Genomic DNA, 11644 nt, shown 5'->3' with positions numbered 1-11644 from the left:
TAATGTCCAGGGAGGATATTGGATTTATTTAGATCTCCTGAATGTTCTGCAGAAAAATAAAATTCTTGAGAGTAATGACCCAACTTCTTGTTTTTCTTTTTCTTTCCTAGGTGTGAGCCTAGGAGAGAAGGTGGAGCAGCACCCTTCTACCCTGAGTGTCCAGGAGGGAGACAGCGCTGTTATCAACTGTACTTATTCAGACAGTACTTCAGTCTACTTCCCTTGGTATAAACAAGAAACTGGAAAAGGTCTCCAGATGATTATAGACATTCGTTCAAATAAGGAGATAAGTCAAATCCAAAGATTCATTGTTGTGTTGGATAAGAAAGCCAAACTCTTCTCCCTGAACATCACAGCCACCCAGCCTGGAGACTCAGCTGTCTACTTCTGTGCAGCTGATGCACAATGCTTCCCAGACACCTGCAGCCTGTACTCAAACCTGCCACTGAGCTGAGTCCTACCTACTTCCCTTACCACAGACTTTCTTTTGCCATATTGTTTGAAAGTAGCCAATAGCATATTAGTATATAATAAGAAAGTTAGAGTATGACCCAGGTGCTTAATAATTTTTTTCTAAATGTTGCTTGCCATTTTTCTAAAGTTGTTGTGTATATTTAAGGTGTACAAAACATGATTTTTGATATACATATACATAATGAAAATTGCACAGATGGATGAGGATATGCATAGGGAAGGCATGGGGGATGGAATCCCCAAACTCTAGGTATCTCCACATGATCAGCAATCCTTGTGCTTACTGGATTCTTAAGGGGAATGAGAAGTGTTTTGCCTTGAAATCCAGACATTGAAGATGAGTTTACAGTTGCTGTTCCAACTCCTCTCATTTCAATAAACCCTTGTGATCAATATCATAATCCCTGTTATTGCTGGCCTCTTGACTCTTTAGATATGGCCTTATTTATTTTTTCTGACTAGAAAATGTTACATGCCAAACACAGAAAATATGTATGATACAAAAAATAAGAATTTGATAATTTTGTACCCAAACTGTTTCCAATATTTCTTCAAAGAATACAGAGAAGTACATATATAAAATTAACAAATCTAGAGGTCTATTAAATAATGTAAGGTATATAGTTAATTATATTATATTAGGGATTCATGTCAAATAAATAGATTTTAGCTTTTTCTTGTAAAACACAGAAACTTACTATGGAAGAGAATAGATATGTAAATTGCTTCACTATATAACCATGATAACCATTATATAACCATTATAATTATATATATACATATATATATATGTATATATATATACACACACACACATATATATATTTATGTATACATATATATGTATATATGGCTGGGGCTTTCTACATAAGTACAATGTACAATCATGGGATTTCTGTGAATGATCAGTATAATGGATTTAAATAGAATGAGAAGAATTCCATTGTATCTCTTTAATTAATTAGTCATCCTCCTGGTAGAAAAATGTTCCATTTAGTAGAGAGCAGAACAGTTGTCCTGTTTGTGGCATAATCAGATTTAGTGTGACTCCAGTGCCAGATCTGAAGTCTGTGTTGGTGAGACCATCAGCCAGCCACAGAGAAGTTTAAGATGACACATGCCACCTCCTGCTCCAGGAAGCCTCTGTTTCCTGCTCTGGTGCAGTAGCAGCTCATAGCCCAGTGGTTCCTCCCTCACCCTGTCGGGCTCCCCTCCCAGTGCAGAGCCTGAAATCCAAGAGGAAACAGATACTTTTCATCTAGAGGAAGAACACCAACATGGTGCTGCCCAGGCTGCTGAAGCTGGTCATGGTGTCCATGTGGCTGGGTAGGGATGGTCTCTGTGGTAAGGGGTCTCCTCTGTGACCAAGGAACTGGGGAACAGAATAGCTTTAAAGGGACTTTAGAAGGGAGGGTTAGCAGGGAGCAAAATGCACTTTTTTGTCCCACACCACTTGTCCCTCAACTTTCTGATTCTGTCCTTTTTCCTTCAGGATCCAGTTTTGCCCAGAAGGTGACTCAGGCCCAGCCAGCCATGTGGGTGCAGGAGAAGGAGGCTGTGACCCTGCACTGCTCCTATGACACCAGTATTACAAATTATGGTCTCCTCTGGTACAAGCAGTCCAGCAGTGGGGAGATGGTCTTCCTTATCCTTCAGAATTCTTACAGCCAGCAAAATGCCACAGAAGGTCGCTACTCAGTGAATTTGCAGAAGGCAAGCAAATCCATCCAGCTTGTCATCTCAGCCACACAGCTGGGGGACTCAGCGGTGTATTTCTGTGCACTGACAGAAGACACAGTGAGAGAACAGTTGGAGGCAGTTGTACAAAAACCCAGGGTCTGCCTGAGACAGCCACATGCTGTAGGGACCAAGGCAGACAATTACCACCACAGATAGGAAGTGGCCAGGGCTGTGTCAGCTCCTGTCTGGGGTTGGAGGGAAAACACTCACTCTGAGGAAACCCTGTCTCGGTTCATAGACCACATCACAGTTATCACTAATCAAACCAGCCATATTCTTGAATCTTTGGATTGAAGGTGAATACAGAATTTTTTTTTTTTTTTGGTATAGGCATTGAACTCAAGGGCATTGGACCACTGAACCACATCCCCAGCCCTGTTTTGTATTTTATTTGGAGACAGGGTCTCCCTGAGTTGCTTAGCGCTTCATCATTGCTAAAGATGGCTTTGAACTTGCAATCCTCCTATCACAAACTCCCAAGCCACTGGGATAACAGGCATCACCACCACACTTGGCTCAAAATTTTTGACAGAAGATAAAAAGGGAAGAATTAGTACAATGAATAATTTGTCCTTTGGATATAAAATTTAGCTCAAAAATTGGCTTAAGTAGTTCAGAAACGTATGACTAAAAAGTAGTAAAAATCTATATGAACTCTTAGATTTTCCATTAAGTATTTATTGAATAAAGATTGTGTTTCTAGTGTATTTTTAAATAAGGAAGGCCTTGAAATCTGAATGTGTGTTTAAGAAAAATTATGCTGTTTCATACAATCTAATGAATTTGTCTTATGTTTGCCTTTCTTGAGTAAAAGATGCTCATAGTTACTTTCTAAATTTGTCTATTATGCTACAACCCCTATGTTCTAATAGTTCCTTCTTAACAACTCTACCATGGAAAAGCTTCATTCCCATACTGAAAGCTTCGTCTCACCCTTCACATCTATGGAAAGCTCAGTAACTAGTAGCTCTTGGGTATGTGGAGGATCCACCCCACAGAGACCTCTTTACAGGTAGATAAGAGAACGTTTTCTCCTAAAACAGTTACCATACTTTAAAAATATTAAATTCCCATTCTCAGTATTAATATATTCCTGCTTGATTTTTTTAGTTTTATTGTTCTATTTCTTTTATTCTATGCCAGTCACAGAAAGTGACAAATCACTTCTAAGTAGTAAGATTTACCATGAAGTTTTTAGTAACTTATTGCAGAGTTATTTTTTTAACATAAATGTTCAAATCTTTCCCCATTTTTCTGTACTGGATAACCATCCACTAAACCAAATGAAAACAACATACAAAACCAAAGAATGCTGCAAAAACAGAAAGTTGGAATTATATCTATTGAACATATTTACACGTGAAATATCAAGTTAAGTGCTAATTTTCTCACCTTTTAAAAAGTTAAAGTATTACAGTTATACATATAGTTGTGTTTAACCTGAGACAATCATATATGCTCAGAATTTGATTTCAATTCATGTTTTCCCTTTTTCTTCATCTCCTCCCTCCCCTCATACTCCTTTCTCTACTCTACTGGTGTTCTTTTCCATCATGTATGTATTTTTGATTAGGTCTTTCTAGATATACATAAAGTTGAAAAATCCTATGGTGTTTTATGTGTACACATAGCATGATTTTTTTTAAATTAATTTTGTCTTATGTCCACTTTACAATCGCCCCTCTCTCCTTCTTGATCTCCTTCAACTCTATTGGTCTTACCTATTATCTTTATAATATCCAATCCTTCCCTCCTTCTTTCCTTTATTTTACTCTAGTTTCCACAAAAGAGAGAAAATATGGCCCTTGATGTTTTTGAGTCTGGCTTATGTTACTTTGTATGATGTTCTTAATTGCCTTCCATTTACTAGCAAATGCCATAATTTCATTCCTCTTTCAATTTGAGGAAAATTTCATTGTGTATATATAGTATATTTTTTTTACCATCAGTAACATCATTATGTTTATTCCAATTTGTTACATTTCCTTCACATACTCCTTATGGGTGTTTAAACTATGGTAAATGTATAGTCCATATACAGGTACTTGTGTATAAATATAAACTATAATTTTTCTCCTATTACATAGGACAAAATTGAAGTGATTTTTTTCCAAGGTCGCTAAATTAGTACAGAGTAAGTAACTTGACTGCATATAATAAACCCTTTTTAATTTTTTTATTTCTTTTTATTAGTTATACATAACAGTAGATGCATTTAGCACTTTTAAATATACATAGAAAGGATATAATTTCTCATTTGTTGCAGAATCAAATGGTCATTCAGTCATACACACACACACACACACACACACACACACACACACAGTAATAATATCTGTTTCATTCTACTATCCTTCCTATCCCACATCCCCTCCCCTCCCCTTCCTTCACTTCCCTCTACCTAATCTAAGGTAATGTTATTTCTCTGTAGTGACCCCTGCCTTGTTGTGAATTAGCATCTGCATATTAGAGAAAACATTTGGTCTTTTTTTTTTTAGGATTGGCTTATTTCATTTAGCATGATATTCTCTAACTCCATCTATTTACTGGCAAATCCATAATTTCTGAGTAATATTCCATTGTGTATATGTACCACATTTTCTTTATCCATTCATCTGTTGAAGTACATCTAGGTTGTTTCCACAGTTTAGCTATTGTGAATTGAGCTGCTATAAACATTGATGTGGCTGCATTTGTAGTATGCTGATTTAAAGTCCTTTGGGTATAAACCAAGGAAAGAGATAGCTGGGTCAAATGGTGGTTTCTTCCTAAGTTTTCTGAGGAATCTTCATACTGCTTTCCATAGTGGTTGTACCAATTTGTTGCTCCACCAGCAATGTATGAATGTACATTTCCCCCCACATCCTCACCAACATTCATTATTGCCTGTATTTTTTTTATGTTTATTTATTTTTTATTTCTTAGATACATGACAATAGTGGAATGCATTCATAATTATCCATTACATTCAAAATTATCCATTCACAGCAAAATTTTTTTAACTCTGTATATAAAGTATGTTCAAGCCAAATTATGCCATTATACATGAGCTCTCTTCTTGATTTTATTTTGCATTACAATTCTTAATATACCTTTATACCACAATTTATCATATCTCTGTTTGTATATATACCGCATTTGGTATGTTGACACCAAATTCACATCTTCATACATGTATTGATGATTGCCATTCTGACAAAATGAGATGAAATCTTAGTCTAGTTTTGATTTATGTTTCTCTAATTGCTAGAGATGATGAATACTTTTTCATATATTTGTTGATCCATTGTATTTCTTCTTCTGTGAAGTGTCTGTTCAGTTTCTTAGCCCATTTTTGGGATTGGGTTATTGTGTGTGTGTGTGTGTGTTAAGTTTTTTGAGTTCTTTGTATATTCTAGAGATTAATGTTTATTGGAGGTACATATGGTAAAGATTTTCTCCAAATCTGTAGGCTGTCTGCTTGCATTATTGATTTTTTCCTTTGCTGAGAAGAAACTTTTTAATTTGAATCCATCCCACTTATTGATTCTTTTATATATTTTTTAATTGTTGATGGACTTTTATTTTATTTATTTGTATATAGTGCTGAGAATTGAACCCAGTGCCTAACGCATGCTAGGCAAGTACTATACGACTGAGCCACAATTTCAGCCCCCATTTATTGATTCTTAATTTTATTTCTTGCACTTTGGGAGTCTTGTTTTCATTCTTTATATTTATTTAGACTCTATAGCCCTTGGATCAAGAACTGGGGTTATAAAGTTCAATGTCTGTGAGTTCATCACCTAGCTGCCAGCAGGGTGTCGTAGGTGTTAGCTTCTGGTCTCCCAGTACAGGTTGGGTAGACTGGGGAGTGCTCATGAGTCGAGTAATTCTGTAGTGGGGGTAATGCAGAGTTCTAAATTGTAAGTTCACTGGTTGGGGTTTAGTCTTGAGTAAATTTTGGAACTCTGTTGGTGGGTATTGATCCACACCTCTTATTGCTGGGGAGTTGCCAATCTCTGCTCTACATGTGGATGTTTGGGGCCTTCAGTAAAATTCACTTTTAAGGAATACAAACTAATCCTCTACATGTTTTACCTTCAGTGCTATAAATGTGAATCAACAGGTAGCAACTCTGGAGTGTAGACATTCCTGTGTGGGCACTATACGTGTCTTCCTAATAACTCCTATGGGACACCACAACCAAGGTTTTCATTGTGCCTGTTTTAATCCCTCTGGTGCAGGCATACACTGAAGGTCAGAATATGCAACTGCTGGCTACTTCTTTTATTCATTCCTGCTTTGTCTTTGCTCACTGCTGTGCAGCATTTATAGATAGTTCCCAGGCTGGGCCTATAGTCATTTCTGGGCCAGCAATCTCAGATCCTGCTGAACTATCTTCTCTGGGGTCCTGAGAAAATGATTGTTTTCAATGAACCACTTTCCCCACAGACAATTTGTTCATTAAATTTAGCCTCCTATTGTAACACACAGGTTCCCCCAAGACAAACAACATTTTTTCAAACATTTAGTTTATTTATTTTTGTTGTTATTTGCCATACCATCTTCTCAATATCACTGGTTACCCCTCCTCTCTGTGGCTACAACTATTTAAATTAAGAACTTAAAAAAATCAGCCAAGCTAGTGCATTTCTAATGCATATTTTTTACATTCTGTTCAAAGTTTCTGACATTCTGTGTCTCTACAATACCTTTTACAGTGCAGTACTGAGTTTCAGTGAATTCCCATTGTTACCCACCTCACTGGGGAGCAGTCTTCCCACATTGTAAGCCTGGTGCTGAGGAATTGCTATCAGGTGCAACCTTCTCTAATCTGCCACCTTCTTTTCTAATTTTATCAATTTATAAAGGGTCTTTTATGTTCTTAAATTATATTTTGAAGTTTCTTATATTTATCTTCAATTTATTTTCCTTTTGTTGTTACGTATTTATCTGTGGGTATACACCCACAAATTTTTCTTTTATATGTTTATTTTTACCAGTATTCTAAACAAAGAAATCATTGATTATATAGCTAAGATTTTCTCCCTCTCAAGATGTGTTTAATTTTCAGTGTATATAAACTACCTAGACAATTAGATTTTATCTTATGGAGTTAGCCAAGTCTTAATTCAACATGAAAAATGACAGATAGCATAATAAACGTACTAATTTTTGAAGAGAAATTCAAAAATTTAAATTAAGTACTTAAAAAACAAAAGGTGGTTGATTAACAGAATAATGCTGTTTGATTTTTAAAACTGCATTTACTTAAATAACTTATTTATTCAAAATGGCCAATGAGTACCTTCTGTCTGTGTGACAAACTTTGAACTGAGAACTTGTTCCATTTATTGGCCTTTTAACAGCCTTTAGCACAAAGGAAATCAGTTTCCATATGCTAAGTCTATCTGCCTGATACCAATTTTATCCCTAAAATGATCAATAATTACTGGTTCCTTAAGGGATAATGTGAAGGGCAGAGTGTGAAATCTCTCTTTTCTCTGCTCTTGTCCTTCTCTTTGCCTCTCCTACAAAAGCATTTGATGCCCTCATATGGTTCATTTAACAAATCCCTGGCCTTCTGTGCTCCATCAATATCCCACAATAACAAATCTTCATTCTCCCTGATTTCCTCCTTCCCCACTTTCTCATGCCTTAAATTGGATTGGTGATTGATGATTGAATGGTTGGTTGTTGAGCAATTCTGTATTGTAGCTTTTCTATATTTTCATTTGGGAAGAAGGAATGTACGTGGAAGTCTTTATGGAAGAATCTTTTCAATTTTTTAAAAAAGTATTTTAAATTGTGGCAAAAATACATAAGGTTTACCATTCCACCTTTGCATGCGCACAGTCCAGTGGTATTAAGTACAGTCACATTGTTGTGCAATTACCCATCTGTGCAAAGCTTTTTACTTTGAAAAACTGAAAACTCTATGCTATCCTGTTCTGTTCCAACACAGCATCATCCCATCCTACTTTGCATTCTTATCATATATCACAATAGAATTTGTAACTAGTTTTGCAGACTTTCTAGAATAGCTCTGTGTCAGTTTCTGTTAGTTGGACAGAGAAGGCTGATGGAAGGTGATGGAGAGGAAGGGGTGTGTGAACTCAATAATATTTGGGCCTGGATATCATTTTTCTTTTAAAAATTATAATTATTAATACTTATTAATTGTATAAATTTCAAGGAGTTTCATTGTAATACTTCCATACATGAATATATTATGCTTTGATCCTGTTCCCTTCTCCATTGTTTAACTCTCCATTACACTGTGCCATGACCCCTTCCACAAGTCCCCTTCATCTTCTGATAGTCGCTTTTCTACTTTTAGATGATCTTTTTCTTTATTTTTTCATATGACATAAAACATGTGATGCTTGTCTTTCTGCATCTGGACCTGAAATTTTTACTTAGGTTTGTATCTGAGAAGATAGTCACAGGTTGACTCTGATTTCAGGAGCTCTTTTATCTGAATCTGTGGGAAAAGAGCTCTAAGAAACATGATCTTTCCCATAGTAGTGAAATAGGTGGCCACCTATTTGTGTTTTTTGCTTCATTTAACAAATTTGAATTGTGCACTGAGTAAATGTCAAATACTGCTCTACATGATTCCCTGAGGACCTTAAAAGAGCGCACTATAGGGATACGGCTGCATCAATGATTATAGCGGCACAATTCACAATAGCTAGACTGTGGAACCAACCTAGATGCCCTTCAATTGATGAATGGATAAAAAAAATGTGGCATCTATACACAATGGAGTATTATGCAGCACTAAGAAATGACAAAATCATAGAATTTGCGGGGAAATGGATGGCATTAGAGCAGATTATGCTAAGCGAAGCTAGCCAAGCCCTAAAAAACAAATGCCAAATGTCTGCTTTGATATAAAGAGAAAAACTAAGAACAGAACAGGAAGAAAGAGCATGAGGAAAAGACTACAGTAAACAAAGACGAATGGGGGGAGAGAAATGGAGAGAGAAGGGAAAGCATATGGAAATGGTAGGAGACCTTCAAGGATACATAAAATTATAAGAGGTTATGAGGGGTAAGGGGGAGGGAAAAAAAAAGGGAGAGAATTGAACAACAGCAGGGGAGGTAGAGAGGGAAGATGGGAGGGGAGGGGAGGGGAGGGGGGATAGTAGGGGATAGGAAAGGTAGCAGAATACAACAGTCACTAATATGCCATTATGTAAAAATGCGAATATGTAACAGATGTGATTCTGCAATCTGTATTTGGGGTGAAAATGGGAGTTCAAAGCACAATTTGAGTCTAATGTATGAAAGATGATATATCATGAACTATGTAATGCGATAAATAATCAATAAAAAAAAATAAAAAAAAATAAAAAAATAAAAAAAAATAAAAAAAAATAAAAAAAAAAAGAATCAAGAAAATTATTTAGTTGACTCGCTAAAGATGGATGCTTCTCCAGCCTTAGTGACTGTGATGCTCTTGATACTTGGTGAGTAAAATGTTTTTTTAAAAAAAACTTGGACTTTTTCTTCTGTTGTGCCAGAAAACTCTTTAATCATGAATTTATCTGATAGTTTTATCACCAAGGTGACAGAATTGTCTTTTCTCCTCAAGGAAGGACTCATGGAGATTCAGTGACCCAGACAGCAGGCCATGTGACCATGTCAGAAGGGGCTTTGCTGATTATAAACTGCACTTACTCAAGTACAACCATAGCATACCCTGTACTTTTCTGGTACGTTCAATACCCTGGAGAAGGTCTACAGCTCTTCCTGAAAGCTGTGAAGGCCAATGATAAGGTCAGCAATGAAGGTTTTGAAGCCACATACAAGAAACATACATCTTCCTTCAACTTGGAGAAAGCCTCTGTCCAAGAGTCTGACTCGGCTGTGTACTACTGTGCTCTGGGTGACACCGTGGCAGAAACTGCAGGGGGAGCTGAGCACAAACTCTGAGCAGCACTCAGGGGTCTGGCTGCTGAGTGTCTATCTTGGGGATCCATTCTGCACAGTCTGTGATGTGTGCCACAGAGTTTCTTTGGTTGACGCAAAATCAAACAAATATTCAGAGCAGAAGAACAGAGTGGACATATTCCAACTCAGCTCTTCCTTAGTCACAAGGAAGACAGAAGCTGACAGTGTTAGTTCCTCATGCAGGGCCAAAGTAATTTCAAGGTAAAACCACTCAAACAATGAAGAGGTCTCTTTGCTCATCCTTGCTGACAAAACCCAGGCTGCACATGTTGTTCCAGGTCACGCTGGTAGGCATTGCTATGGCTCATTATATTTTTAGAGAGACAAATGTACAAGAGAAGGTGACATCTGCATAAGGTCTCCCTAACACAGAGAGGAAGGAGAGGTGATAGGAGAACTAGAAGCCCCACCTTGAAATATACAATAGAATAAGAAGAGAAGAGAAGAAAGGAGGAGGAACAGACCTCACATGCAGCAACAGTGCAATGAGAGGAAAGTAACTTGCCTCATGTAGCGGAAGGGCATCTTTTTTGGTCAATCATATGGTAGCCATAGGTTGATGTTCAAAAGAAAGGGAGAAAATGCACAATTAAAATATGACCCATGGTTAAATGATAGTGTTCCCGAGACAGTTACATAGGACAGCTTGCTTTTCATGTGGGAGGCACTGGGTTCAATCCTCAGCACCACATAAAAATAAATAAAGTCATTGTGTCCATCTACAACTAGAGAAATATTTTAAAAAGAGAGAAAAAAAATCTCTAAAAAGTATAGACACTCAGAGAGTAGAAAGGAAGATGATGGCAATGATGTCAACTGAGTCTTAGAGAGTGAGAAATTCATGGAGAAACTTGCATCACAGGCCAAGTGAAGATGGAATCTGTGTCTCATGTGAGAGGCCACCAAGGAGCATTGCTTGTGTGCTGTGCTTTCAGGTTTAGGAGTCAGAAGCACCAGTTACCCTTAGACCACTAAAGAAGGTGGTGCTGTGTGTGTGTGTGTGTGTGTGTGTGTGTGTGCCTGTGTTTGTGTGTGTGTGTGTGTTAGGGTTACTTGAAAGGGAGAGGATGGAAAGAAAGGACCTAGTAAGAAAGTGTTCTAGTGACAGTTCCCCGTGCTGTTCACCACTGCTTTCAGAGCCAGGAATGCTCACTTCCGAGACCCAACTGAAAATTGGAAATTACTTTTATGAATTGGGAACATGAAAGCAAGATATTAAAAAATATTAAAAAGAAGAACATGGTAGTCAATTCTCAATATAGGGAATTAACACAATGCTCAAGAAAAAGGACACACTAAGATTTGTATACAATGTTTCAAAATTGCTGCCTAGAATAGTTTCACTCTCCTATACCATTGGTAGTGGTGATTGGACAGAATATCCGTTTCCCCAAACCTGTGCATTTTCAAACTTTTTTGCCTTGCCTTATAAAATTTTCTTTTGTGTGTGTATATATAATTTATTTAATTATAAATCAGATGGAGTTTC

The 11644-nt window shown here is 37.0% G+C and overlaps 1 gene segment (V, D, J or C); it reads left to right on the top strand.

Moving 5' to 3' along the window:
* Positions 1-1751: 1751 nt before the first annotated feature.
* LOC308648288 (T cell receptor alpha variable 14/delta variable 4-like) lies at positions 1752-2370 on the top strand. The segment is given in 2 exons: positions 1752-1818; positions 1967-2370.
* Positions 2371-11644: the final 9274 nt, after the last annotated feature.

The sequence above is a fragment of the Spermophilus citellus genome (assembly GCF_964194105.1).
Source record: "Spermophilus citellus genome assembly, chromosome: 4".
In the NCBI taxonomy this organism is placed as follows: domain Eukaryota; kingdom Metazoa; phylum Chordata; class Mammalia; order Rodentia; family Sciuridae; genus Spermophilus; species Spermophilus citellus.
This window is presented reverse-complemented; position numbering and strand designations above follow the sequence as displayed.